Raw genomic sequence first — 11,306 nt, 5'->3', positions numbered from 1 at the left:
AGATAGCTTCTTAAGGAGACCTTGATTAAGACTTATTCCTGATACAGATGTGACTAAAGAGTAATGCTGAATGGGGTGGGAGGAGAAGGAGGGTTTAAGGGAAAGAGGAGGGGTAAGAGGAGGGAGAGGAGACCTTAAGGGAATGGGAACATAGAGATGGAGGAAGGACTGAGATGAGAGCACGGAAAGAGATATTTTGATTGAGGGAGCCATTATGGGGCTAGCAAGAAACCTGGCTCTATGGAAATTCCCAGGAATCCACAAAAATGACCTCAGATAAGACCCCAAGAAATAGAGGAGAGGGTGCCCAAAGTGACCTTGCCCTGTAGTAAGACTGATAAATATCTTAAATATCACCACAGAACTTTCATCCAGCAACTGATGGAAACAGAGGCACAGACCCACATCATAACACTGGATTGAGCTCCCAAATTCCAGTTGAAGAGTGGGAGGAGTGAGAATATGAACAAAGAGGTCAAGACCATAATGGGTACACCCACTGAAACAGTTTACCTGAGCTAATGGGAGCTCACCAACTCCAGCTGGACAGGGAAGGAACAAGCATAAATGCAAACTAGTCTCTCTGAAATTGGTTGACAGTTGAATGGCTGAAGCAGACTGAGGGGCCACTGGCAGTGACACAGGTTAATTCCTACTGCTTGTATTGGCTTTGGGAATCTATTCTCTTTGGATGGGTACCTTGGTCAGCCTAGATATAGTAGGGATGGCCTTGGACTTTTCCCAAAGCAATGTGCCTTACCGTCTCTGTGTAGTGAATGGTGGATTGAGTCGGGGAGGTATGTGGAGGAGATGAGAGGAGGGAAGGCAGTGTGAAATTTGATTGGTATGTATAATGAGAAAGATAGTTTTTTTTTTTTTTATCAACAGTCCTTTATTGAAGGACTGAAGGATTCAGAAGGCACGGAAGCACTGAAAAGCCATTCCAGAGCGCGGTAACCTTTTTGGCTGGGCATAGTGGCACACATCTGGAATCTCAACACTTGGAAGGTAGAGGCAGGAGACCAAGAGCTCAGAGTCATCCTTGGCCACAAAGCCTGAGGCCAACCTGAACTGCTTGAAACCACACATCAAAAAGTAACCCCAAAAACAAACAAAACAATAACCTTTTTATGCCTAGAACCCACAATTTCCTTTTTGATGTTAGAAATGTCCACTTGTACAGTGGGAAAGTCCTCACTTGTCATCCTTCCCTTTGGTCTTCCTGTACACCATCTCCCGAAAGCTGGCCAGAATCTTGTTCTCCCTCTTCCGTCTTTCTTCCTGGTTAAAGGATGCAAGGGCTCTCTTCTCGTCTGCACTATAGATCTGGTTCTCTTTCCGCAGTCGCACGGCCTCCATTCGATGATGCCTGCTACCACTCATTACGTAACCCGAACATTCAAATGATGCGATCTCTTCACTCGTCAAGCCAATTTCTCCTCTTCGTGAGATTCGCTTTCCAGCTTTCACGTATTCAGCCATAGCTGCACCCTCACCAGGTAACAGAGCGTGGCCATAGTTCAAAGGCTTATCATCTTGGGAAGCAAGTGTTTTGGGAGCCTCTGGGCCAATGAGATCTGATGGTTCTTCTGCCTTTGATCGATCCTTCCAAGGATTCTCTAGAAATTCTTCTTGGGACTCTTTGGAGCTTGAATCACTGGAGTCTTTTCTGTTCTTCTTAGACTTCTTTTTCTTAGATTTCTTCGTCCTCCGTTTTCTCTTTTTTTCTTTTTTCTTAGCTTTCTTTGCTCTTCTTTTTGTATCTTCATCACTGGAGTCTGTTTCAGATTCAGAGTCACTGTCACTATCTTCAGAATATTTCTTATGTTTTCTTTTAGATGACTTTTTCTTTCTCTTTTTCTTGGATCTTTCTTTTGAATGACCAGATTTCCGTTTCTTCTTCTTTTCATCTTCTGAACTAGATGCTGAAGTAGTGCTTTTCTTTGGCTCTTCATCCTCTACTGGTGTTTTTTAAAAAATAAAAGAATAATGCGGACAAAAGTGACATCATTTTAATTGAGTTTAATTTAATGGCATGGACTAAATGAAATAAGCCAGGCACAGAAAGCCAATTTTTTAAAAAAAATCTCACTATATGTGAATCCTAAAGAGTGACTAGGAGACAGTGGGGGAACACAGGCATTCGGAGAGATGGAAATGATCTGATCAGTGGACACTAAGTTACATTGCATTAGGATTAACATCGTCTGGTGTGATGTTATAGAAAAAAATGATTGCAGGGAATAAAAATGAAATAAGCAGTTCAAAAAGTTAGAAGATCTCAGTTTTCTTATTAAGAAATGATAAATGGAAGCAATGTCCAAGCATGATCAACTTGGTTTAATCATTTATTGGTGTATATGTATGTTTTCAGGTCAAATGTTGTACTACGTATATTTTATGGTTTTGTATTTCAGAAAAAATGAAATGTATATGATTTGCCAAATTACTCTTCATTTCATAATATATTACTTAACATTTTAATAAGTGAGTTTAGATTTAGAAAACTATTCAATAGTAAGAAACTATCCTGTTCATTTTGCCACAACTGATGAATGATTGTTCCCAGGATTAGAACTCAGGCTTTCCTGAATTTAAATTCATTAAATGCAATCTAGGGAAGCTCTGCTACTACAAACTCTAGAAGCACATCAGGTGACTTAGTGGGGACAAAAGCATACTCCATTTTACATTCTTTCAACCTCATGCTCTGAGGTTTGGTCATATTGCACATGGTGGTAGTTTCTAATAGTTTAAATCCTTTTTTTATCATTCCAACAATTCACTGAAATTGTCTAACATAATTCTCAAATACTAACAATTATTATCTTTTCCGAGATTGTTAAATACTTGGAACATATTTATTTAATAATGTTTTACAATGGAAAAGACATTAAAGAATTTCACTAATTGGGCAAAGTAAAAAGACTGCGATTAAGAAACTTCAGATTTATTTTTATTAATCCCTCCTTTGTATTGTTAAGTTTAGCAACGAGGAATTTTTAAAAAGAGATCTGAAATGAATAATTAACTACTCTATTTTCTTGATTCTGTGGTTTAAAAAATATGTTCTCAGCAACACAAATATTAATTAGATGCTAATTAATAATTTCACCCATGAAACATTTACAAAACAACTATGCAAATCTTTATAAACCAACTTGCACTCTGGGGCTGATTAGGCTATTATTATATTCAGGAGCAATTCTGATGAATGCTTAAGAGTATGACCCAATGAAACATAGTAAGAACTTAAAACTTTTTGTTTCTCTCTAGCTCATAATGAGAATTAGCTTTGCAAGATTTATATTTAAATTATGTTTTACAATTTCATTTAGTCTTTGAGATTACAGTTGCCAATTTTATCTAGATCAATGATTCACATGTTTGGTTCACAAATTCCTTAAAGAATATAATAAAAAGATATAAATCATTCAACAGTAAAAAACGCATTATTCATATAAGGAACTTCCATACAACATTAATTGTTCAAAAGCTTCTTGAAACTCATATCTCGATTTTCTGTGGATAACTGTTATATAAGTGGAAATCAGAAAAGGAGTCTTTGGTCCTAGATGAATATTAATGAGTATGCAATTGTCAACAATTTCTTAGGGAAAAAATCTAATCATTGATCCATTAAATTTAAGAACTGACTTTTAAGGTTCTGTCCAACTCTGAGAAGATAGATATCAAACTCATAGCTGCAGAAACATACTAATTACCTTTCTTTAAAACATACATTAACTGAAATCCAGGTAAATACTATCCTCAATAGTGTTTACCTTGGGAAACCATCTTATTACTCAGAGGAGAAGGCAAGCTCACACAACAGAGAAAAGCTTGCCCAAATATTCCAGAACTATTGTTATAGCTGGTTGCCAACCAGAGACTTTGAGTTATCTCATATTATGAAAACACTTTTCAAAAAGCTTGCTGAGCAAATGCCGCTATGCTTTGACTCACCAGGGAAAGTGGGAAGCAGTGACAAACCAATGCTGGGCAATACTGCAATTTATTATCTCAGTTGCAAAATGTGTATTACACAAGATGAGTCATGAATTTGAGATCCACGGTGTATAAAATCTGGATTGCATGGAATTTCTAAACAGTTGTATCCCAGGAGTCAAAGAAATGAACTAAAAATAAGTAATTTCAAACAAATTTCATTTTCCTTCTTAGTAAGTTTACTAGTTAACTTGTGAAATTTTGCATTTAGCAAGAGGTTGGTTAGTATCTGCTGCATCAACTTGTTGAGAAGATAAAATGAAGTTATTTGATTTATAACCAGAAGCAAGTACCTCCTCTAGAATACTGTTGGCCTCTGTATTTGAATCTTCTTTAGTAGTGATACAAACTGATGAATTCAATAATAACATAGATAACAGTCAAGTAGAGGAGAAAATTTAAAAAATAACAGAAATATTACCTATAAACACATTAAAGTAAGAGGGAAATTTGTCTGACTTTATCAACATACATATATGTGCAATAATAAAAATGGCAGCTTATGCTTAAATACAGGTTGCCAATTATATTTAGATCAAGTCCAAACATCCAAATGCATAGTGGTCAAAACATATGTTTACTGTAGTACCTCTAACTGTGTTGTGTTTGCTATTCTGTGGGCTACAACACTAGGCATAAAATGTAGTCCCTCAGGGAGCTCAATGTTTCATGTTGCATACTCTAAGATAGCAAACAATAAGAATGTTCATGATTATAAAGGGCAACTTCTCAAAGGCTATGTCATTTGTCCTCTCTTAGCAGAGGTCTGCTGATTGGATATGGCAAGAAGGATATAGTTTTATGTCAACTTGACACAGCCAACATCACATGAAAAGGAGGAACCTTAATTTTAAAAAAATATCCCTCCATAAGATCAGGTTGTAGGCAAATCTGTATAGCACTTTTTAAATTAGTGTGTGTAGAGAGATGTTCCAGCCCATTGTGGGTGGTGCTATCCCTGAGCTGGTGGTCCTGGGTTCAATAAGAAAGCAGGCTGAACAAACCTTGGGGAGCACGAGATGTGGAAGCATGAGCCAAATAAACCCTTTCTGCCCCACTTGTCTTTGGTCATGGTGATTCATCACAATAGCCACCCTAACTAAGACAAAGAGGTACTCTCTGCATGTAGCAGGGAGAGCATGATAAAGCATGTTACATTTATAGAAATTCCAAATAAATTGAACAGAATAGAGAAAGTTAAATTAGGCAAAAATGAAAGAAGTAACAGAGGTGTTCATGTGTCCAAATGTAAACCATTGATCCATTCAGTAGTGGACTTACTAGAACTGGATTTGGATTTAAGTTAATTTCTGTCCTGTGGAAGACACTCAACCAAATACCTTTGACTTAAATTTAATTCACTATTCCAAATTGGTAAAGGAACCGAAATCCTTCCTCCCAGAGCATTGTTACTATTGTCTTAAAGAGAGACAAACTAAAGCCGGAAGAGACTAAGTCACTGGCTAAGGATTTGTTGAAAGCTCAGTATAGAGAATGTAGAGAGCAGAGACAGCCATATGTAAAGTATAGTTTGAAAGTACTCTTAGGATATCCAAATACATTTAGCCACATGCAAGATGTTTTATGTGTGGTATCTTTTTTAAAATCTCTTTTCCTTTTTCTGGTTAAATGATCATATTTCTCTCTTTGGATAAACACATAACAAATTGAAGTCATCAGAAAAGCATATCCTGACTCTTCAAATTGTTTCAAATTTTGGCATTGATCTCAGGAATGTCTCAAGTTTTGTACTAGAGACAATTCAGACATGTATTACCCAATTCCTTTACCACTGATGCAGCATCAGCTGCCTCATCTGTAGTCTGGTTGTAGACATGTTTCAAGACCTTCAAAAATTGAAAGGAGCTATCATAATCCAAAAGTCCATAAAAAAAGACAAAGGATCAGTTCCAAACACATGCACATTATTTCCAATTGTTTCTTTTCTTTTCAGGCAACATGTGTATTTGTTCATGTCTGCTGCCATGGAGTACATGTGAAAGTCAGAGAATAACTTTTCTCCTTTCATCATACGGGTCCCAGGTGCTGAACTCAGGTCATCAGACTTGGCAGCAAGTGCCCTTACCTGTCGGGCTATCTTGTTGATCCCCTCCTTAAGTTTCTACAGCACTACATTTTGAACAATACTTCAGATTTCCGTGATCCACTTTCATTCTTCTTCTGTTTCTTAAGCAATTTATTTTAAAAGTTCTTAACTGACCATACTCTTGAAGTCCTTCTATTTTCAAACTCAAGCTTGCTGGATAGCTTCCATGGATACATCCACAATTTATATTTGGTTGACTTATGAGTGAGTTTGTTATTTCCAAAGCATATCCTGAATCTCAGTGGAAATTACATGACTTTAACCAGTCATCCCAGGAAAGAAGGTATCTTTTAGGCCAAACAAAATACTGACAACATAGCAGAAATTATTGTAAGAACAGAGATCATTTTATGTTCTCATAGCCTAGTAGTCTCGTTAGCTTACTTTTATTTAAAATTTTAAAAGCACAAATATACATCACGCAAGTTTAGTTTTGTGTTTCATTATCTTTCTCTCTGTGTATATGTATTCATGTGTGCACATTTGTTTATAAATATTTAAACTTTAACCAATTTTCTAAAAATATCTTCACTAAAATCGCCTATGCCTATTTAAAACCAATTATGCCTAGATTGAAGTGACTTTTCTAATTTCTTTAGTTACTGGAAAGTTTTAATTCTATTGTGTACATTAAGGTTCGGAGCAGCATTTATCGTAATTGCAATTTAATGCTGTCAGCTCTGTCACTCATATTTTGATTTAAAAGCACTCATTCAGTCTCCCATTTCTGAAATTTACCTCAATATGCTTTAGCTTCATTATGAATCTCTTCTGCCATCATGCACAACTACTCTGTTCAGGCATTAGCTGCATTCAACTAATTTGAATTATCCTCATTAACACTTCTTCTTTGCCTTAGGAGGTTGCTTCCAGAAAGTGGATGGAGTACATGTTGCTTGCTGTGTCTACAGACCATCAGACGTTCATACGTTACATCTACATTTTGATTCATCTTCTTTTTTTCATTTTTAGTCGAATTATGTGTAGGTTCATTTCAAAAACGCAAGGCCTTAAAATAAAATATCCTTTTCTCCTTCACCGTGAGCATTAAAATATTTCCATACAAACAGAAAAGCTGGTTCCTAAAATTTGGTTCAAACTGATTCAAAATGAGAGCCAGCGACTTCACAAGGGGCCTAGAGCAAAGTAATAAAAAGGAAGGAAAGATGATAGATAGCACAGGCAAAAGCACATTTTATCATTTGGTGCTCTGCTCAGTGACTCTTTTTTTTTTAAAGTTTCATGGTGTCATTGAAACTTTAGTTTTTTTATTGAAATTTATTGAACTCTACGTTTTTCTCTGTTCCCCTTCCTGCGACTTGCCTAGTGAAGATAACTCTTCTGAGCAAGGCCTTCAGGAATTGATGCATGTTTCTTTTTCAGTTGATAAGATCTACCAAGTCAATTTTAGGTCAGACTCTGAAGCACAATCTTGCAACTTTCTTTTTATTAGAGCTGTTTCATTTTCTAGGTAAAAACTCATTCTGCATTTCTAGGTTTTTCATCAAAAATGTCTACAAATTATATCACGTACAATATTTTCTTTTCATAGTGTTATTATTCCTTGGAGCATTTCATACAATGTGCTTTGATAATATTCACGCTCAAACAAAATGATCGCAGACCACTCTTTTCCTTTCCTAGCCTTCTCCTTGTTCTTTGACTCAAGTATGTGATGTCTTTAGCAAGAAGGTCCTCCTGTCAAGTTCTGGAGCATACTTTTAAGAGTAGCATTGACAATAGCTACTATTGCCAATACAAAGATGTGTGGACATCTTTGGTACCTCAGTGGATGATAACTCCAAAAGAAATAACCCATTTCTGAAACTGGGCTTTTTTATTTGTTAAACTCTGGTGACTAGTGGGGACATTGTTGAACCCTTGCAGAGTGACCAGGGTGACTTCATTTTAACTCTTTATGTGTACGTGCCTAGAAATATTTCACAAAACTTATACAGTAGTGGGTTTATATCTACTTTTAAAATAAAAATATTTAATGTTATTATCTATTCTCTGTTCTGCCCTATCTTCTCTTTTTCTTCTGTTTCATTGTTCCCTGCTGGCCCTGTAAATGTGTGTTCCAGCTCCCCATCATTAAAAACCCTTCTACATCAGCTCTTAGTTCTCTCCTAACCTCTATAGCTGTTCTAACTAAATTACATGCATCGAAAAATGCAAAGAACACATAAAATTTGCCTACCTATGTCTGGGTAACTATTATCATTTCCAGCTCTATCAATACCTGAAATTTTATAATTTTATTTCTTTAAATAACTGAGCAGTATTTTCCATTTTAATGTGTTTTGTGCATGAGATTCCACGAGAATATAAAACTATGCATGAGCTGTGAAAGTAGACGGAATGGGTGTCTGTTGCCATTTCTTAATTCCCCGTGTTGTCTAACATGCACTGAAACCAGTGGCACCATGATAGATACATGTCTAGCAAGACTATAACTTAAGACATTGCAATGTTTTATATTTTTTTACTAAACTTTCAATTAGAAATAGAATCTTCTTCAATTGCTAATGAGTATATAATGTTCTAAGAAGCAAGAATGATTAAGAATCTTATCATATTTTTTTTTCACTTTTACAATTGTCCTGTGCTATCTAATCAAACACACAGTAGAAAAAAAAAAGAATAGAAAGAATGGGAAGAACTGGCAACCTATGCTTTGTGTCCTTTTGGTCTATTCTTGATTTTCCACAGATAAGAGTTTTAGTGAAGTGCACATGAAGAAGAAACATAAATGATGCTGGAACAGTATTAAGTAAATTCTAACTGAAATTGTCAGAATGCAATGAAAATACTGACTTCAAACTATAACTCTAGCAATGTTTTATAGAGTCTCCTCTCATAACTTTGGGCTTAAAATTTCTTCCTTTTTGCACAAACTTAAAGTCGTAGCTACTCTTGTATTTCTCAATTTTAACTCAGGAAATCAAAGTGCTACTCAGCAGTAATTTCAACACTTAGAGAGACCCATTCTTGAGGATTTTTAAAATTAGTTTATTCATTCATTTAATGGTTAGACGAACACTTTTATGGACCATTTGTGACTTTTGAAAATAGCATTCTCTATCCTCTCATTTGGCCTCAAAAATAGCTCAATTTGTTATTTGCCTATAGCATCAAATTCTGGAATGTGATTCTGCCTTCAGAGTGTGATCTAGAGAAGACACTTCCTCCCATTCATGCTGAGTAGAGGAATAAGGGATATTTTTCATCCTATGTAAAGGATTTAAGAAAATTTAAGGACTCAATACAATTTTGTTAGCATAGATATTCTGGTTATATTTGACATAAAGAGAAATAGAGCAGTGCTAGGGAAAACTGTGTGCATACTTTACACTACAAGAAAACAAAGGTACAATGATCCTTTTCAGACGAATTCAGTAAACCCTAAGAACCCATCATAAACAAAAGCATGAGATATGGTGACTATAATCTAATACAGCAGCTACAATAATTATCCTATAGTTTCTTATTTAAATCTAGTTTAAATCTAACTCTAATCTTTCAGTGTTTCAAATTCTGTTGTTTGATAAAAGTGAACAAAAAGTAGAAAATGCACTATATAAATAAGTAAAAGAGGACCAACCGCAGCATCATGTTGTACACACTGAAATATGAAGCAGTTAAGGAATCTTATATTGCATATCACATGTATTCATATATGTAATTATATACATAATTATGTTCAAACAAATTAAGTTAAAATTACAAAATTATATTGCAATGCGTACCCATACATATACCAAAGAAGCCTTGCATTATAACTACCCAACATGGACCAATATAGAATCATTAAATCAATGTCCCGAGTTGACTTTCCCCATGCACTAGAGATGGATAATGCTGAAGAGATGACCAAAGTTGCATGAATTCAAAATACTTTCATTAAACATGTTTTCTTTATAGTTTTGTATTAAGAAATTACATATTTCAGATTTTGTAAATTGGAACGATATGTCAATTATTGCTTGAATTGGAACACATTTACTTTCTAAATTTTCTTTTCTAAATTAATATATTACTTAGTATAATTGCAAAAAAACAGTAAAACATTTTCTTCTTTTATATTTGGGTTGATTTTTTGGCTTGAAAGTTAAAGATATGTTGGGCTGGCACTTGCTGCCAAGACTGAAAACCTGATTTCTCCACATGGTAAGCAGAGAGAGCACATTCCCACAAGTTGTTCTTTGGCCTCCACGCATGTGTTGAGGCACAAGTATGGCCCTCCTCCTGGGTACAAAAATTAAATAAATAATTTTTTTTTCAAAAGATGTCTATAAATTCTTTATACTAGCCCTTAACTCTTCAAAGAGGGTTGATTTGGATTTTTTTAAAGTGTAGATTCTAAAGCCAGATACATAGGGATGGTGTTGCCAAGTTCTGTAGTCTGATTTAAAAAAACCTGACCCTTTGAATTACATTTCCTTTAGCTTTGACTATTGATGGTTTTTGTTGTTGAATAAGCTTTCTTTTACTTTAGGAGGGGATTCCTTAGGCATTTCCTTTTTATAAGTTGGAAGCTTTGCTGGGGAGTCTTGCCCTGCAGGTGCCACTCACTTTATTGTATTTCTCCTTAAGCCTCTCCTTAAACTTTTCTCCTCACTGGGCACAAGACTTGGTTCTACCATTACACTTTTTGGTTTAATGCAATTACTTATTTTCTTTTTATGTTTCTTTGGCCCTGCTTGCACTTTTCCTTTGTTAACTTGCTTAAGAGTGATGACTAATAACCACACAACAGAGCCAATATGAAGTTGTCTTGACATCTCTGCCAATGAATTTAGTCCTAAATGCTCCCATTTAGCCTTAGGCAGATTTTTAGGACAAGATCAAAAACTAGCCACAATCTCTGCCATGATGTGTTTGAACAGAGAATCAATGTTAATAAGAAAGGATCATGGAAATCCGGAGATGGAGTGTCCAAGCTGGTCATGCTGTAGGTCCAACAGCACAACAGGAATGAGAAAGACTTGCAATGCCTTCAACTGACGAGAAAGGAGTAAGCGGTGCATAACAGGGTACAAGCCATCCACATCACAAAACGAGATTCTGTGGGGTCTTGGGCCCCTGCTGCTAAGGAACTGGGCTTTTTTGCTGTTTCTCTGAAAGGGCGATGTTTGGGGAGGCAGAAACGGCACTTTCTCAGCTGGGGCAAGGTGAGGACATAGTCACT

At 35.7% G+C, this 11,306-nt stretch overlaps 1 pseudogene; it reads right to left on the bottom strand.

The window, feature by feature from the left end:
• Nucleotides 1-964: 964 nt before the first annotated feature.
• On the bottom strand, nt 965-1,968 carry LOC142834736 (NF-kappa-B-activating protein pseudogene; annotated as a pseudogene).
• Between the last annotated feature and the right edge of the window lie 9,338 nt (nt 1,969-11,306).

This window comes from Microtus pennsylvanicus, chromosome 14 (assembly GCF_037038515.1).
Source record: "Microtus pennsylvanicus isolate mMicPen1 chromosome 14, mMicPen1.hap1, whole genome shotgun sequence".
NCBI classification, from domain to species: Eukaryota; Metazoa; Chordata; class Mammalia; order Rodentia; family Cricetidae; genus Microtus; species Microtus pennsylvanicus.
Note: the sequence above shows the minus strand (reverse complement) of the source record. Positions and strands in the feature narration are given on the sequence as shown.